General features: G+C 44.5%; 1 pseudogene; it reads right to left on the bottom strand.

Annotated features, from left to right (window-relative positions):
• The window catches only part of LOC121270274, a 28521-nt pseudogene extending 12224 nt beyond the window's left edge, over positions 1-16297 (bottom strand).
• Between the last annotated feature and the right edge of the window lie 2160 nt (positions 16298-18457).

Here is an 18457-nt window from a genome sequence, read left to right as displayed (position 1 = left end):
CCTTCACCACACGAACTACAGCAGTTCAAGAAGGTCAAACATTATTTTCCCCACACGTAACTGAGGATTGACAATATCTGCTGCTGGTCTTGTTAGTGTCACCCAAATTCCACATACTTTTAAAATATGTATATGTAAAATAGATTGAAGCATCTAAAGAAATGCTTGTTCCTAAATGTCTGTTTAGCAACCAGATCTCCCCTGGAATCTTCCTCCCTTGACAGTTTCACAACTAAAATCGTTGTTCCCAACGAGCTTCCAAAGTCCTTAAGGTTAAACCCAGCAGCTTCTCCTCCATCTCAAACTGATCCAAAAAAATGAAGAAAAATAAGATTCTGCAGAGAAAAAAAACTATTGGGCTATGAGGAAAGGGCAGGGGAGTGGGACTAATTGATCTGCTCTTGCAGAGAGCCAGCATGGGTACAATGGGCTAAATGGCCTCCAACAGTATTGTAACCATGCAATGATTCTGTGAAAAAGGACTCATTCTGGGGGCCGGGGATCAACCTTTACACCAACACCCAGCCCATTACCAATCAGTTCTTAATTGGTCTATCTGTGTTTCTAGACTCAGTTCTGAGGGAAACACTTGAAATAAAACAAAAGCAAAATACTGCAGCTGCTGGAAAACTAAAATAAAAAGAGCAAATGCTGCAAGTACTCAGGTCAGGCAGTAACTGTAGAAAGAACAGTAAAATACCAAACATGGTTAAATTACAACCACTATTGCAGGCACAGGAAGTTAGACCATGGCAGAACGGTGATCAGGGAGGGCAGAGGTGAAACAGAGTAATAGATGGACATGGATTCAGATCCACAGTAAAGGGGCCACACCAGGTCCAGAGCCATGGAGCCAGAGCACAGCACTAAAAGCTCTAAAGTGTAGATGAATGTTCAATAGTACTCACCTCCGTAACAATTTCACTGTTTTCAAATTTAAATTCTGCTGGAGCCTGCAGTTGGAAAGATATTAGAAGCACTGTGTCAGGGAAAAATATCACAGTTTTCAAATCTTTAGCTCGCTGTGAAAGGAGATTACAAGATTCATAAGTGTTAGTGGTTAGAAATTCAGAATAGATAAACTTTTCTCTTGAATTGAGCTTGCTGTGTGTAAATCCTCCCCTTCTAATCCCCTGTAAAAAGAGTTTCCAAAATCCATCACTGTTAGTCCAGGATAGAAATTCACAACATTCCTTCTTTTTTCCAGTCCCAGGAATACTTAAGGCTTATTATTTGCACAGGAGGCAGTTCAGTAAAGGTTCACTAGTCTGATTCTTGGGATGAGGGAGTTTGTCGTTTGAAGCAAGGTTAGAGGTTGTACTCATTGGAGTTTATAAGAATGGGAGAGGATTTTATTGAAATATATAAGATTCTGAGGGCTCTAGACCCATAGATGCTGAAAGGTGTTGCCCCTCATAGGGAGAATCTAGAACTAAGGGGCAGTGTTTAAAACTAAGAAGTCTCCCATTTAACACTGAGATGAGGAGAAATTTCTTCTCTCAGAAGGTCATTCGTCTGTGGAATTCTCTTCCCCAATGAGCTCGGTCTACAATCAGATCAGCCATGAGTTTATTTCATCAGCGGAGCAGGCTCGATGGGCCGAATGGCATATTCCTGCTCCAAGTTCTGATGCCTTCCGGTCTCGGGATCGCCGCGCATGTGTCCTAAAGAACCTGGCTCCTGAAAAGATCGCGGCCGTTATCCCGGACCTGTCAATCTGCAGCTCACCGGGAACCTGGAGCCCCGCCCACACTCTGTTGCGTCACCAAGATTGCCGCGCACGCGCTCTGCTCAGCGCTGAACAAAGATGGTGGTCGTTAATCTGGGCCTGTTCCAGAGAAAAAGCCCCGGAAGTACAAACGTCGGACCTGCAGGGAATAATTCGGAGTTTTTGGCCTCCAGCGGTTGTTTATAAAATCTCCCTTCTCTCCACCCGCCCCACCCAGGACTCCAGGCTCCGTTCCTCACTCCGCCCTACCAGCTCTTACCCGCAGAAAAAATCGTCCATTGCACCACATGGCTCTGATCAAAGTGACACTGCGCATGCCCGAGATGGATCCAGCAATGTACCTGCGCACTGGGCTCCTGTACTGTTAATAGGGCACATTCACAGCCGCCAGGCATGCTGGGTAATAGTAGCGCCATTGATTCTCCAAACAGGCAATGGAAAATAATTTTGTTTAAAATTGAGATACGTTAACTTAAGAAATCACATACATGCTTGTGAACGGGTACAATGCTATGTTCTATTTCTCAAAGTGATTCAAACCGTTGCTCTGCTGTGGAACTACACAGAACTTATAAATGTTTTCTTAATAGTTCTTCTCTCATTTATCTCCAGATACTGAATATTCACTGTTTTATAGAATGATACAGCACAGAAGGAAACCATTTGGCCCATCATGCCTGTGCTGGCTCTTTGCACGATTTATTTAATTGATTTCACAGCCCTGCTGGTGGAGTCAGAACAGTCTGCTGTCATATGCAAGAGGTGAATGGAGAAGATTTTCCAGTTGGATAGCTCTCAGACATACTCACTCTTGTGCAAAGATCGATTGCCCAGTGTACTAAGCAGATATGAAGAGTTCACTGGTTAATTAAGCACACAGAGTTACCTGGTAGAGTTTAATTCAATAATTCTACATACCCCATATACCACAGTGACATTTTTAATACAGGGTCAATTAAAGGAGTATTGCTGATGTAATAGAGTAGATGAATTAATATCCTGCAACCTCACAATTAAGAATTGGCTGGGATGTTGCAGTATGAAAGAACCTCACATACATATCAAGTGAAAGAGGCCATGTACAATGAACCAGTCAAAGCCACATCATTGTTAGACTCCACTGTTCATCTGGATGGATCTTTGTTTTATAAACAAGGTCTGTGCCTGACTGGTTCTGTGTCTTTGATACCTCATGACAGCTATAATATCCTTATTAAATAGCCACCACAATATTCAGCCTAGAAAGCATCATCACAACCCTTCAAACCGTTACTGAAAGAAGCACCAACTATTCTGAAAGCTCCTCTAGTTGTAATTCCTTCATGCAGAATCTTTCATCCTGGCAAAAAACATATGGCTTCTCGACAACAGAAAGGAAACCACTCAGTCACCTCTACAAACTCTGAATGATTCGGGGTGTTGCTGGTAAGTGTCCAGGGCAAATTGCTGTTTGTCAGCAGCAGGAGTTAGTGAAGAGGGTGATGGTAATAACCAGGCAGACTGGCTCATCAGAAAAGCTGCCCCAGAGGGGATCTCATGGGATCCCCCAAATCACAACCATTGGCACCTGTACCACAGCCCACAGACTCCATGGGGTTGGGAACCTGAATGGGAGACACAGAAGAGGGAAACAAAGATAGACATGAAAGACAGGAAAGTAAAAGGCAAAAGTGGAAGGCAGAGGAAACGGGGGATAGCAGCAAATAGGGCAATAGTACAAAAGAAGATGCGAATAAAGAGAAGTCTAAAGGCACTGTCCCTGAATGCATGGAGCATTTGCAATAAGGTAGACAAATTAATAGTGCAAATAGATGTAAACAGCTATGATATGATTGCGATTACAAAGGCGTGGCTGCAGGGTGACCAAGGCTGGAAACTGAATATCCAAGGGTATTCGATATTTAGGAAGGGCAGGCACAAAGGAAAAGAAAGTGGTGTCGTATTGTTTGTTAAGTATGAAATCAGTGCAATAGTGAGAGAGGATATCGGCTGAGAAAACCTAGATGTAGAATCAGTCTGGGTAGAGCTAAAAAGCAACAAGGGGTGGAAAACATGAGTGGGAGTTGTATATAGGCCTCCAGACAGTGGTGGTAAGGCAGCGGACAGTATTAAAAAGGAAATTAGAGATGCTTATAACAAGGGTGCTACAGTAATCATGGGTGACTTTAATCTAATTCAGACTGGGCAAACCAAATTAGCAATAACATTGCAGGTGAATTCCTGGAGTCTGTACAAGATGGTTTTTTGACCAGTGTGTCGAGGAACCAATTAGGGAACAGGCTATCCTAGATTTGGCTTTGTGCAATGAGAAGGGGTTAATTAATAATCTTGTGGTGCGGGGTCCTTTAGGGAACAGTGACCATAACATGAGAGAATTCTTCCTTAGGTTGGAAAATGAAGTAGTCCAATTCGAACCTCAGGTCCTAAATCTAAACAAAGGAAACTACAAAGTTATAAGGCATGAGTTCGCTAAGATAAATTGGAGAAATTAATTAAAAGACATGACGGTGGATGGGCAATGTCTAATATATAAGGAACAAATGCATGCATTGTAACAGTTATATATTCCTTTCTGGTGCAAAAACACAACAGGAAAACTGGCCCAACCATGGCTAACAAAACAAATGAAGTGTAGTATTAGATCCAGAGTTGTCATATAAAGTTTCTGGAATAAATAGCAAGACTGAGGCTTAAAATTCAGCAAAGGAGGACCAAGAGGTTGATTAAGAGGGGAAAATAGAGTCCGAGTGTGAACTTGCAAGGAACATAAAAGCTTCTACAAGCATGTTGCTTGCAGGCCAAAATCTTTTGATTGGTAAGGGGATCAAAGGTTACAGGGAGAAGGCAGGAGAATGGGTTTGAGAAATTTATCAGCCATGATTGAATGGCTGATGGGTCGAATGGCCTAATTTCTGCTCCTATGTCTTATGGTCTTATGGAAATAGGAGAATTTATAATAGAGAACAAGGATTTGGCAGTGCAATTAAACAACTACACTAGTTCTGTCTTCATGGAGGAAGACACAAATAGCTTCCAAGAAATACTAGGGAACCAAAGGTCTAATGAGAAGGAAGAATTGAAGGAAATTGGCATTACTTAAAAAAACAGTGCTGGAGAAATTAATGGGACTGAAAGCTGATAAATCCCCAGGGCCTGATAATCTATATCCCAGGGTGCTAAAGAAGGTGGCCATGGAAATAGTGGATGCGTTGGCTGTCATCTTCCAAAATTCTGTAGATTCTGGAATAGTCCCAGCAGATTGGAAGGTAGCAAATTTAACACAACAATTTTAAAAAAAGGGAGGAAAGAAACAGGGAATTACAGACCAGTCCGCCAAACATCTGTGGTAGGGAAGATGCTAGAATCTATTATAAAGGATGTGATAACAGGATATTTAGAAAATATCAACAGGATTAGACAAAGTCAACATGGATTTATGAAAGTGTAATCATGTTTGACAAACGTCCTGGAGTTTTTTGAGGACATGACTAGCAGAATAGATAAGGGAGAACCAGTGGATATGGTGTATTTGGATTTTCAGAAAGGTTAAAGTCCCACATAAGAGGTCAGAGTGCAAAATTAAAGCACATGAGATTGGGAGTAATATATTGGTATGGATTGAGAACTGGTTAGCGGACAGGAAACAGCAGGAATAAATTGGTCTTTTTTGGAATAGCAGGTGGTGATTAGTGGGGTACCGCAGGGATCAGTGCTTGGGCCCAGCTATTCACAGTATATATCAATGATTTGGAGGAGAGAAACATATGTAATATTTCCAAGTTTTCTGACCACACAAAACTAGGTGGAAATGTGAGCGGTGAGGGGGGTATCAAGAGGCTTCAAGGTGATTTAGACAAGTTGAGTGAGTGGGCAAATACATAGCAGATGCAGTATAACATGGATAAGTGTGAAGTTATTCACTTTGGTAGGAAAAACAGAATGGCAGAGTATTATTTAAATGGTGAAACATTGGGAAATGTTGATGTACAAAGGGACCTGGGTGTCCTTGTACACCAATTACTGAAAGCAAGCATGCAGGTGCAGCGAGCTGTTAAGGCAAATGGTATGCCAGCCTTCATTGTGAGAGGACTGGAGTACAGGAACAAGGATGTCTTACTGCAGCTATACAGGGCCTTGGTAGGATCACACCTGGAGTATTGTGTGAAGTTTTGTCTCCTCACCTAACAAAGGATATACTTGCCATAGAGGGGGTGCAGCGAAGGTTGACCAGACTGATTCCTGGGATGGCAGGATTGTCGTACGAGGACAGGTTGGGCCGACAAAGCCTGTATTTATTGGAGTTTAGAAGAAAGAGAGGGGGTCTCATTGAAAGGTATAAAATTCTGACAGGGCTGGGCAGACTGGATGCCGGGATAAAAGCAAAGAACTGAGGATGCTGGAAATCCAGAACAAAAACAGAAACAGAAATACCTGGAAAAACTCAGCAGGTCTGGCAGCATTGGCGGAGAAGAGCACAGTTGATGTTTTGAGTCCTCATGACCCTTCAACAGAACTAAGTAAAAATAGGAAAGGGGTGAAATATAAGCTGGTTTAAATGGGGGAGGAGGGGGTTGTTGGGACAAGAAGCCAGTAATAGGTGGAGATAACCAAAAGATGTCACAGACAAAAGGACAAAGAGGTGATGAAGGTGGTGATATTATCTAAAGGAATGTGCTAATTAAGAGTAGAAAGCAGGACAAACAAGGTACAGATAGATCTAGTGCGGGTGGGGTGAAGGAATACTAAAAAGGCTAAAAGGTCGAGATAAACAATGGGTGGAAATACATTTAAAAATAATGGAAATAGGTGAGAAAAGAAAAATCTATATAAATTATTGGAAAAAAACAAAAAGGAGGGGGAAGAAACAGAAAGGGGGTGTGAATGGAGGACAGAATTCATGATCTAAAATTGTTGAATTCAATATTCAGTCCGGAAGGCTGTAAAGTGCCTAGTCAGAAGATGAGGTGCTGTTCCTCCAGTTTGCGTTGACCTTCACTTTTCTGGATGCCGGGATGACGTTTCCTCTGCCTGGGGTCGGGGTCTAGATCAAGAGGTCACAATCTCAGGATACAGGGTACACCATTTAGAATTGAGATGAGGAGAAACTTTTTCACTCAAAGGGTGATCAACCTGTGGAACTCCCTATCACAGGGGGCTGTGGTGGCAAAGTCGCTGAATATATTTAAGAAGGAAACGGACAGATTTTTAGACTCTAAAGGCGTCAAGGGGTATAGGTAGCGAGTGGGAGTATGGCGGGAGATAGAGGATCAACCATGATCATATTGAATGGCGGCGCAGGCTCGAAGAGCTTAATGACCTACTCCTGCTTCCATTTCCTATGTTTCAGTGAAGCCGCTCACGACAGTGACCTGACAGCTCACAATGCCCGGCTGATTGACGGCAGAACCGGACCAATAGGAAAGGAGAGGGCAGGGTTGTAGGTGCGTCGAGGCGGCTGGTCCTCCAACCAATCGGAGTGAATAAGGAGCTGGGCTGAGTGAAGCATGCGCAGTGTGATTAATGGCGATGCGCAAAACTTTTTTCTCGAATTCGCATTCGGTAAAAGCGGAGAGGGTGGGTTGGCGGGGTGAAGCGATGGCGCAATCCGGCCGGTGGTTGAATAGGCTTCGTGAATGTTATGTAAACCGTAAACCTCGAACAACAACCAACCGGTACCCGGGACCGTGATGCTCTTTTGCACAGAGCAGGGCCGCCGCTTTCTCCCAGTTCCAGACCCGGATGAACGGTCGTCATCTTTATTGGGGGCAATTTGTAGCAGGGCGCATGCGCCGCCTCCATCTTTGTAGGGGGCAATGTTATTGAAATCTTTCCAATGACAAAGTGTGAACAATTGTCCATCAAACTGCTTCGCACTTTGAGTTACAATGTCTTATTAATAAGGCAGAACAACGATATATGTCCAAGTTAGTGACAATCATTTGTATTTATATTGTGCCCTAAACAGTATAAAACTTTCCAGTGCATTTCACATAAATGTTACAAAATAACATTTGCCATAGCCACATAAGAAAATATTAGGGCAGGTGACCAAAAGCTTTGTCAAAGAGTAAGGAATATCTTAAAGAGGAAAATGACGTGGAGAGGCAGAGAGGTTTAAGAAGGAAATTCCAGAGCTCCTGGCCTAGATAAGGGAAGGAACAGTCACTGATGGCAATTAAAATCGGGAATTCTCAAGAGGCTGGAATTAGATGAGTACAGAGATCTTGGAGATTGTGTGGCTCGTTGTGGAGATTGTGGAGACAGAAATGATCACAACCATGGAGGAAAACAAGGATGAGAACTTTATCCTTTGTCCTTTTGTCTATGACATCTTTGGCAATCTCTTCTTTGCCTCCACCTATCACTGGCCCTCTATCCAGCTCTACCTGTCCTACCCCACTCAACCAGCTTATATTTCACCTCATTTCTACTTCTCCTTAGTTCTGATGAAGAGTCATATGGACTCGAAATGTTAACTGTATTCCTCTCCGCAGATGCTGTCAGACCTGCTGAGTTTTTCCAGCTATTTTTGTTTTTGTTTGAGAATTTTTGAAGTCGGCGCTTCTTAACTGGGAGCCTTTGTAGGTCAGCAAGCACAGTGGCAGTGGGTGAACAAGAGAGTGTGACTAAATACACAAGCAACAGAGCTTTGAATGACCTCAAGATTATGGGGCTGGAGGGGGATGGTTTAATGTTGAAGGCCGACTGGGAGTGTGTTAGGATCGTTTAGCCTTGCAGTAACAAAGAAATGGATAATGGTTTCTGCAGGAGATAAACTGAGACTAAGGTGGAGTCAGGCCATATTACTGAGGTAGAAATAGGTGGCCTTGGTGATAATGTGGATATGTGGTTGGAAGCTCATCTGGGAGTCAAATATGACACCGTGGTTGTGAACAATCTGGTTCAGCTTCAGAGGAAATTTCTGCGCATTCCGTACTTGACGTCAGACAAGTCAGGATGGTGCGTGACTTGGGTGGGAACTTGGAGGTGCTGGTGTTCACATACCCTGGTCTGTCTAGGTGGTGGAATCTGAGTGTTTGTGTGATTCTGGCAACATTCTTGTCAAATTATATATATCAAAATTTTCTCCTTCACCACCTGCCTCTCCCACCTCTCTTTCTCTCACACACACCCTCTCTCCACCCATAGAACCAGACTCTTGATTAGGCTCAGACCAGATTCCCACCCTGAAGGACATCAGTGAACCAGTTGGGTTTTTACGACAATCTAGCAGTTTTCATGGTCACTTTTTCCTGGAGCTGGCCCCACAAATTACCAAATTCATTCAGCTCAATTTCACAACCTACATTTGTGTCTTCTGGGTTCTGTCTCACTCTCTTTTTCTGTTTTATATCAATTTCACAGGATATTGGAAGGGAAGGATTTGCAGTCAGGAAGCTGAAACCAAACATCACATTGGGATCTGACAGAGTCACCGAATTTATCATAACCAGAATATCATCGGAATTTGAACATGGAAGGAAAAAGCACCGTTCACAGTGGAGAGAAACCGTACACGTGTTCTGTGTGTGGACGAGGCTTCAGCCGATCATCTAACCTATCAAAACACAAATGCAGTCACAACAGGGAGAAACTGTGGAAATGTGGGGACTGTGGGAAGGGATATAATTACCCAGTTCAGCTGGAAAGTCACAGGCGCACTCACACTGGGGAGAGGCCATTCACCTGCTCTGACTGCGGGATAGGTTTCACTCGATCATGCCACCTGACAAGACACCAGCGAGTTCATACTGGGGAGAGGACGTTCACCTGCTCCGAGTGTGGGAAGGGATTCACTCAGTCATCCAACCTGCTGATACACCGGCGCATTCACACTGACAAGGCACATTTCAAATGTCCAGATTGTGGGAAGTGCTTCAAAAGTTCTGGGGTCTTGATGTCCCATCAAAATGTTCACACTGATGAGAGACCGTTCAGGTGCTCTCACTGCGGTACTGGATTCAGGTGGTCATCTCAAGTCACTGTACACCAGCGACTTCACACTGGAGAGAGACCATTCACCTGCCCCGAGCGTGGGAAGGGATTCACTCGGTCATCCCACCTGGTGACACACGGGCGCATTCACACTGGAGAGACATCGTTTACCTGCTCTGATTGTGGGAAGGGATTCATGCAGTTATCCACCTTGCTGATACATCAGCAAGTTCACAGTGGGAAGCGGCCATTCATCTGCTCCCAAGTGCGGGAAGGGATTCACTCGGACATCCGATCTGCTGACACATCAGCAAGTTCACACTGGGGAGTGGCCATTCTCTTGCCACATGTGTGGAAAGGGATTCACTCAGGCCTCCAGGCTGCTGATACACCAGCGAGGTCACACTAGGGAGAGACCTTTTAAATGCCCAGACTGCGAGAAGTGCTATAAAAGTTCCGGGGTCTTGATGTCCCATCAACGTGTTCACACTGACAAGAGACCGTTCAGGTGCTCTCACTGTGGGACTGGGTTCAGGAGATCATCTCACCTCACTGAACACCAGTGTGGAGAGACCATTCACCTGCTCTGAGTGTGGGAAGGGATTCACTCAGTCATCCACCCTGCTGACACACCAGTGAGTTCACAAGTAAGTATAGTGATTGGATTTTGCTGCTAATCACATCCAGGACTAAATTGGGCTCTTTTTCTGCTGATGTTAATAAACTCCAGCCTAGTTATAGGTGTTAATATTCTGGATATAATTAAAATAAATCAGCTTTGTGTTAAGCACACAGTGTGCCGAGTCTTTTTAATATCTATAACACAAGTTAATTCCTTTGAAGTGCTGTCCCTTTCCTTTCTCCTCCGTTCTCAAACTCCAACTCACCAAGCTTCTTAGACAGCACCTTCTGAACCCACGACCGCTACCATCTAGAAGGACAAAGCAAGCAGATAGATGGGAACATTGTCTCCTGGAAGTTCCCCTCCAAGCCACTTACCATCCTGACTTGGAAATGTATCGCTGTTCCTTCACTGTCGCTGGGTCAAAATCCTGGAAATCCCTCCCAAACAGCACTGTGGGTGTACCTACACCACAGGGCTGCCTTATAAAGGCAGCTCACCCTCACCTTCTCAAGGGAAATTAGGGATGAGTAATTAATGCTGGCCTTGACTGCGATGCCCGTGTCCAACGATTGATATAGAAAGAAACAAGTGTGAGGAGCTCATGGAGTTTCTTTGTCACTATGATTAAGACAATCCTATCAACTGCCTCTGCTGCTTTCCTCCCTTCCACTAACACACCGGGCTGAACTGCCTCTCAAGCTGCTCCTTCTCCTAGCCCTGAACTCACATATTTCTTATGTTTATCTGCCATCTCTGCTCATGCCCTCTCAGAGCTCATCTTGTCCATGAGAACCACCTCCTGCTCCATTGACCCTATTCCCACTAATCTTTTAAGGGTTAATTCTATCTAAAGTATAATCTTTCTTTAATTTAGCAATTAACTAAAAGTTGTTCTTTGGGTTGGGAGAAGTTGAGTTTTAGTCCAGCTTTAAAACAGGGGTTATACAGGCTCTGCTTGCGCTGCAGCTAGTTAATTAGTTAACTGGCTTAAACAGGTTTTCAGAAGCTAGATTCAGGCAGCATAAAAGCAAGCCATCGATAGTTATGCTTTTATCTTCACTGGAGTGTTGCTTTGGGTTGCATTGGAGTGCTTAAGTTGGCGGTTGCTAAGAGAGGGACTTTTAAAGATTAATTTCTACCTAAAGTCTAATCATTCTTTACATTTTTTATTCATTTATGGGATGTGGGAATCGCTGGCTAGGCCAGCATTTATTGTCCATCCCTAGTTGCCCTTGAGAAGGTGGCGGCGAACTGCCTTCTTGAACCACTGTCGTCCACATGGTGTAGGTACACCCACAGTGCTGTTAGGGAGGAATTCCAGGATTTTTATCCAGCAACAGTGAAGGAATGGCAACATATTTCCAAGTTAGGATGGTGAGTGGTTTGGAGGGGAACTTCCAGGTGGTGGTGTTCCCCTGTCTGCTGCCCTTGTCCTTCTAAGTATTGCTAAAAGTTACTCTTTGGGTTGGGAGAAAGTGACTTTTAGTCCAGCTTTAAAACCAAGATTATACAGGATCTACTTGCAGCTGCAGCTAGTCCATTAGTTAACTGGCTTATTAAGTTAAGTCCTGGCAGGGCAGCTCAGCCAAGTGCAATGCTCCTCCTGTGCGATGTGGGAAGTCAGGGACACTTTCCAGTCTCCAGGTGACCAAGTATGTAGGAAATGTCTCCAGTTGCAGCTACTCAAAATCCACGTTTCAGAGCTGGAGCTGTGGCTGGAGTCACTGTGGAGCCAAAGCAAAGAAGAGATCTTTCTGGATAGCACATACAGTAAGGTGGTTATACCGCAGGTAAAGAGTACACAGGCAGAAAGTGATTGGGTGACTGCCAGACAGAGTAAAAGCATTAGGCAGGTAGTACAGGTGTCCCTGGGTCCAAGCAAAGGGGATGCAATGGCGTAGTGGTATTGTCGCTGGGCGAATAATCCAGACACCCAGGGTAATGCTCTGGGGACCTGGGTTTGAATCCTGCCATGGAATTTGAATTTGATAAACAATCTAGAATTTAAAAAGTCTAAAGACTTTTTAAAAAGTCAAATCCATTGTCGATTGTTGTGAAAACCCATTTGGTTCACCAATGTCCCTTTAGGGAAGAAAATCTGTCATCCTTACCTGGTCTGGCCTACATGTGACTCCAGACCCACAGCAATGTGGTTGACTCTTAAATGCCCTCTGAAAAGGGCAATTAGGGATGGGCAATAAATGCTGACCCAGCCAGTGATGCCCACATCCCATGAATGAATTAAGCAAAGTCTGTGGCATCAAGAGTGGCTCAGCTGCACAAGGTGGGGAGAGTGCAAGAGAAATATTGACAGGGGATTCAATCATAAGGGGAACAGACAGACTTTTCTACGGCCACAGACATGACATCAGGATGGAATGTTGTCTCCCTGGCACCAGCATCAAGGATGTCACTAAGTGGCTGCAGGACATTCTGGAGGGATGAGTGAACAGCAAGAGGTCATTGTCCATATAGGTACCGATGATGTAGGGAAAAAGAGGGGTGAGGTCCTGAAAGCAGAATATAGGGAGCTAGGAAATAAATTAAAAAGCAAGACCCCCAGGACTCCCCTGGAATTAGGATTACTCTAAGTGCCACGTGCTGGAAAGATCAGGAAAAGGAGAATATACCAGATTAATTCATGGCTGGAGAGATGGTGCAGGAGGGAGGGATTTAGATTGCTGAAACATTGGGACTGATTCTGGGGAAGGTGGGACCTGTACAAGGTGGATGGGTTGCACCCCAGTATAACTGCAACCAATATCCTCGCTGGGGTGTTTGCTAGTACTGTGGGGGAGGGTTTAAACTAGACTGACAGGGAGATGGGAAACTGAACGGGGAGACACAAGAGGGAAACAAAGATTGGAGTGAGAGACAAAAAAGTAGAAAGCAAAAGTGGAAGGCAGCAGAAACAAGGGCTAACAGTAAATAGCCACAGTACAAAAAAAATGTGTAAAAATGTTAAAAAGTCTAAAGCACAGAACATTTGCAATAAGGTAGATGGATTAACAGTGCAAGTAAATGTAAACGAATACAATATGATTGTGATTAAAGAGACATGGCTGCAGGGTGACCAAGGCTGGGAACTGAATGTCCAAGCATACTCAATATTAGGGACAGACAGGAAAAATGGAAAAGGAGGTGGTATGGCATTGTTAGTTAAGGACAAATTCAGTGCGATAATGAGAGAGGAAATTGGCTTAGAAAATCTAGATGTAGAATCAATCTGGGTGGAGCTAAGAAGCAACAATGGGAAGAAAACATTATTGGGTGTTGTCAGTAGGCTTCCAAACAGTAGCGATCAGGTGGGGGACAATATTAAACAGGAAATTAGAGATGCATGTAACAAGGGTGCTATGGTATTCAGGGGTGACTTTAAGCTGCATATGGGTTGGGCAAACCAAATTAGCAATATTACTGTGGTGGATGAATTCCTGGAGTGTACAAGATTTTTTTTAGACTTGAATGTCGAGGAACAGACTAGAGAACAGGCTATTCTATATTTGGTATTCTGCAATGAAGGTGAGTGATACATGGACTCAAAATGTTAACTCTCTTTCTCTCTCCACAGGCGCTGTCAGACCTGCTGAGTTTTTCCAGCATTTCCTGTTTTTATTTCAGACACCCAACATCTGCAGTACTTTGCTTTTATGCTAGCATCATGAGGAAATCTTTTCAGTAACAAGTGGTAAGAATTTGGAATTCACTATCAGATGGATACAGATTCAAGAATGACCTTCAAAAGGGAATCAGATAAATTCTTGAAGGAGAAATGATGCTGGGATGGGATAAAGAATGAGGGAGTGGGACTAACTGGGTCGCTTGCCGAATTTGTCAGCACAGATTCGATAGGCCAAACGGCCTCTTTCTCTGCTGTGGTTTGATGACATTCTGTCATCTAAAATAATGGAACGATTCATAATAAACATATGATAGAATCTCATAGAGCATGGATGGTGGCCATTCAGCCCATTGTGCCTGTCCTGTCTCTGAAAATGTTACCAATCTGTCGCACTCCTCTGCCCTTTACCGATCGCCCTCCAAATCTTTACTTATTAAGTTGAAATTCAAATCACTTTTCAAAGTTACTACTGAATCTGCTTCTACCAGTCATTCAGACAATGACTTCAGTCTTCCCAATGTTTAATTTGAAGAAATTTCTGCACATCGACCACCAGATATTAAACAGCCTGATAATTTACCAAGAGTGGAGAAGTCGAGAGGGGTGGTGGTGAGGCAGAGCTGGGAGCTGTCAGAGTAAATGTGAGAACTGACAGTGTTTTCAGATGATATCATTGTGTGGAGCAAGTTAATGAGAAATAAGAGGAGACCAAGGCTGGATCCTTTGGGGACAACAGAGGTAACTGTGGAATTGGAAAGGGAAGACATTGCAAGTGAGTCTCTGGCAATGATTAGATAGAGAAGAATGGAACCGGGAGAGAGCGGCCCCACCCAGCTGGATGACGGGGAGAGGCGAATATGCAGAATGATGTGGTCAACATTGTCAAAGGCTGCAGACAGATCGAGGATGAGAAGGGAGAGTTTATCTTTGTCACAATCACATAGGCTGTCATTTGTGACTTTGATAAGAGTTGTTTCAGCACAATGACAGGGGCAAAAACCTGATTGGAGGGATTCAAACATGGGGTTCTGGGAAAAATGGGCACAGATTGAGGAGGTGACCACATGTTCAAGGACTTTGGAGAGGAGAGGGAAGCTGGAGATGGGGCAATAGTTTGGAAAGACAGTGGGGTCAAGCATTTGTTTTTTGAGAAGAGTATAATGATGGGAAATCTGAAGGAGAGAGGGACAGTACCTGAGAAAGAAAACTATTAACATAGTCAGTGGACATTGGGAAGTTGAGTGATCAGTAGGTTAGTGGGTGTAGGGTCGATGGAGCAGGAGGCGAGTGTCATGGACAAAATGAGCTCTGAGAGGGCCTGAGGGGAGATGGGAGGAAAACGACAGACAGATGTGAGTTCAGGGCTTGGGTAAGGGGGAACTTTAGGGAGGGTGAGTGGAAGGGAGGGAAGCAGCAGAGGCAGCTGATCAGATTGTCTCAATCTTAGTGACAAAGAAGCTCCATGAGCTCCTCACACTTGTTGTTGGAGGTGAGGATGGAGAGGGATGGAGAGGGGAGACGAAGAGCCCTTCAAAAGGAACTAACTTGTGTTAGTGATATTAAAAAGATTCAACACACTGTGTCTTTAACACAAAACTAATTTATTTGACTTTTCACCAGATTAGACCCTGTAAGTGGGCTATAGTTTATTAACATCAGCAGAAACAGACCCCAATGAACATGATTCAGTCCTAGATGTGATGAACTGCAAAATCCCATCACTGTCGTTACTTGTGAATTTGCTGGTGTGTCAGCAGGTGGGGTGAATGAGTGAATCTCTTCCCACACTGGGCGCAGCTGAATGGTCTCTCCTCAGTGTGAACTCGTTGGTGTGTCAGCAGGTTGGATGAGGTAGTGAATCCCTTCCCACACTGGGGGCAGGTGAATGGCCTCTCTCCAGTGTGAATTCGTTGGTGTGCCAGCAGGTGGGATGAGGTAGTGAATCTCTTCCCACATTGAGAGCAGGAAAATGGCCTCTTCCCAATGTGAATTTGCTGGTGTTTCAGCAGGCTAGATAACTCAGTGAATCCCTTCCGACACTGGGGGCAGCTAAATGGCCTCTCCCCAGTGTGAACTCACTGGTGTTTCAGCAGGAGGGATGACCGAGTGAATCCCTTCCCACACTCAGAGCAGATGAATGGTCGCTCCCCCGTTTGAACTCGCTGATGTCTCAGCAGGTGGGATGACTGACTGAATCCCTTCCCACAAGTGGAGCAGGTGAACGGCCTCTCCCCAGTGTGAATTCGCTGGTGTACAATCAGTTGGGATGATCCCCTGAACCCAGTCTCGCAGTGAGAGCATTTAAATGGTCTCTTGTCAGTGTGAACACACTGATGGTACATCAGCTCCCAGGAACTTTTAAAGCACTTCCCACAGTTTGGGCATTTAAAAGGTCTCTTGTCAGTGTGAACTCGCTGGTTGGATGAAAGAGTAAATCTCTTCTCACAATTTGAGCAGGTGAAAGGCCTCTCCCCAGTGTGACTGCGCCGATGCTGTTCCAGCTCAGACGGGAATCTGACTCCCTTCCCACAATCCCCACATTTCCACGGCTTCTCCCCAGTGTGGCTGCGTTTGTGTCTTGACAGGTCAGATGATCGGTTGAAGCCTCATCCACACAAAGAACACGCATACGGTTTCTCTCCACTGTGAATGGTGTTTTTCCCTTCCATGTTCAAAATCAAATGATATTCAGGTTATGATAAATCGGGCGACTGTCAGATTGTGCTGTGATGTTTTGTTTCTGTTTCCCGACTGCAAATCCTCCCCTTCTAATCCCCTGTGAAACTGATTTAAAACAGAAAAAAGGGAGTGAGAGAGAACCCACAAATATCCAAAAACAGGTTGTGAAATTGAGCTGAATGAATCTGGTAATTTGTGGGGCTGGCACTAGGAAAAAGTGACCATGAAAACTGCTGGATTGTCATAAAAACCCAACTGGTTCACTGATGTCCTTCAGGGAAGGGAACCTGCCACCTGGTCTGGGCTACACAAGATTCTGCCTCCATGGGAGGAGAGAGAGAGGTGGGAGGTGCAGGGGTTGAAGATGTGTTTAATACATCTTCAGCTCAACCAGAACTTTGGCAGAATATCCCAAACCTTCAACATCCACCACCTAGAAGGACGAAGGTAACAGGTGTCAATGAAACCATCACCTCCAACTCACACACCGTCCTGACTTGTCTGACATCCAGTACTGGATGAGCAGAAATTCCCTCCATTTAAACATTGGGAAGATGAAAGCCATTGTTTCCACTCCCCAACCAGCTCTCTGAGGCTGATCCAGAATATTCGCAATCTTGTCATATTTCAGCCCAAACTGATCACTAAGACCACCCATTTCCACCTCAGTAACATTGCCCAGCTGTGCCCCTGCCTCAGAGCACAGCCCGGCCCTCATTCTGGCACTATGGTTCCTGTTCTCATTGACAGGGGACTTTCTAACCCATGGGGATTCTGGGTAAACCAGCCGCCATCGAGACCAATCTGTGAATGGGCATTTTTTTTCCCCATTGGTAAAACAGAAGATCAATGGATGAGGGGGATATTGGACAGGAAGCACAATGAGAGGTTCGGACACTTTATTAAATACTCACAGCAGAAGCACATTAATCTGATTGGAGTTCACTTCCTCACAAGCAGCCAGCGGTGTGGAGCCTCCGGAGATTCCAGTCCCTTTCCCGTCAGTATTTACAGGAGCTGGGACACGGAAAAGAGTCTCAGTAAAATCAGGGATTTATTTGTTCACTGTTTTAAAATGAGTCTGGGCTCACACTTGAAGATTGTGCAGCCTGTGACTCCCTGAGTTTATTAACTCTCCCCCTTCAGACCCTTTGGACTCTATTGCTTTTCAATGTCATCCTGGCCTTGTTGTACCTGATCCAATAAAAACCCTCCTTACATCACACAGGGAACAGCTTTAGACATGTTCTGACTTTTCACCTCAATCTTATTCTGCTGAATGATCTCACTGACCGTTTCCTTTCTCTCGATCAGTCCGTCCACCATCTCTTTTCTGGATTTCACTCCTTCTTGTTCCAGGATTTCATCTCTCTGCCTTTTATTTCTTTTACTAAAGATTCCTGTCCATTGCTGCCTCACAGCCTCGTCCTGTTCCCACATATTCTCCATGTCTAAGTGCTTCCCAGCAGCTGTGGCCCCTATTCCAGCCCAGTTACTGATCCCTCTCTTCCCTCCACCCTTTTTACTGGTGTCACTATCACAGGGACGATCACGGTGTTTTCCGAAAACTGCCTTAACACTGGGGTCTTGGCTACTGTGTGGTCATAGTCCACCCATCTCTCTCCCTGCATTCTGACTTCTGAAATCCCTGGATAATTCCCTTATCATCCAAACATCAAGTCCTTGTAGATGGGATGACATAACTTTGGGGATGGGTGTGTGGTACTCAGGGCACATAGTACAGGAACTATTTTAAGTCTTGTGTCATTCTGTAGGCTTTTTGAGTACGAGTGATGATTAAACCATTTATGGAACCAATTTCATGTGGCAGGACAGATTGAGGGGGTATCAGTGAAGCATATAGGGT

This window comes from Carcharodon carcharias, chromosome 27, assembly GCF_017639515.1.
Source record: "Carcharodon carcharias isolate sCarCar2 chromosome 27, sCarCar2.pri, whole genome shotgun sequence".
Taxonomy (NCBI): domain Eukaryota; kingdom Metazoa; phylum Chordata; class Chondrichthyes; order Lamniformes; family Lamnidae; genus Carcharodon; species Carcharodon carcharias.
Note: the sequence above shows the minus strand (reverse complement) of the source record. Positions and strands in the feature narration are given on the sequence as shown.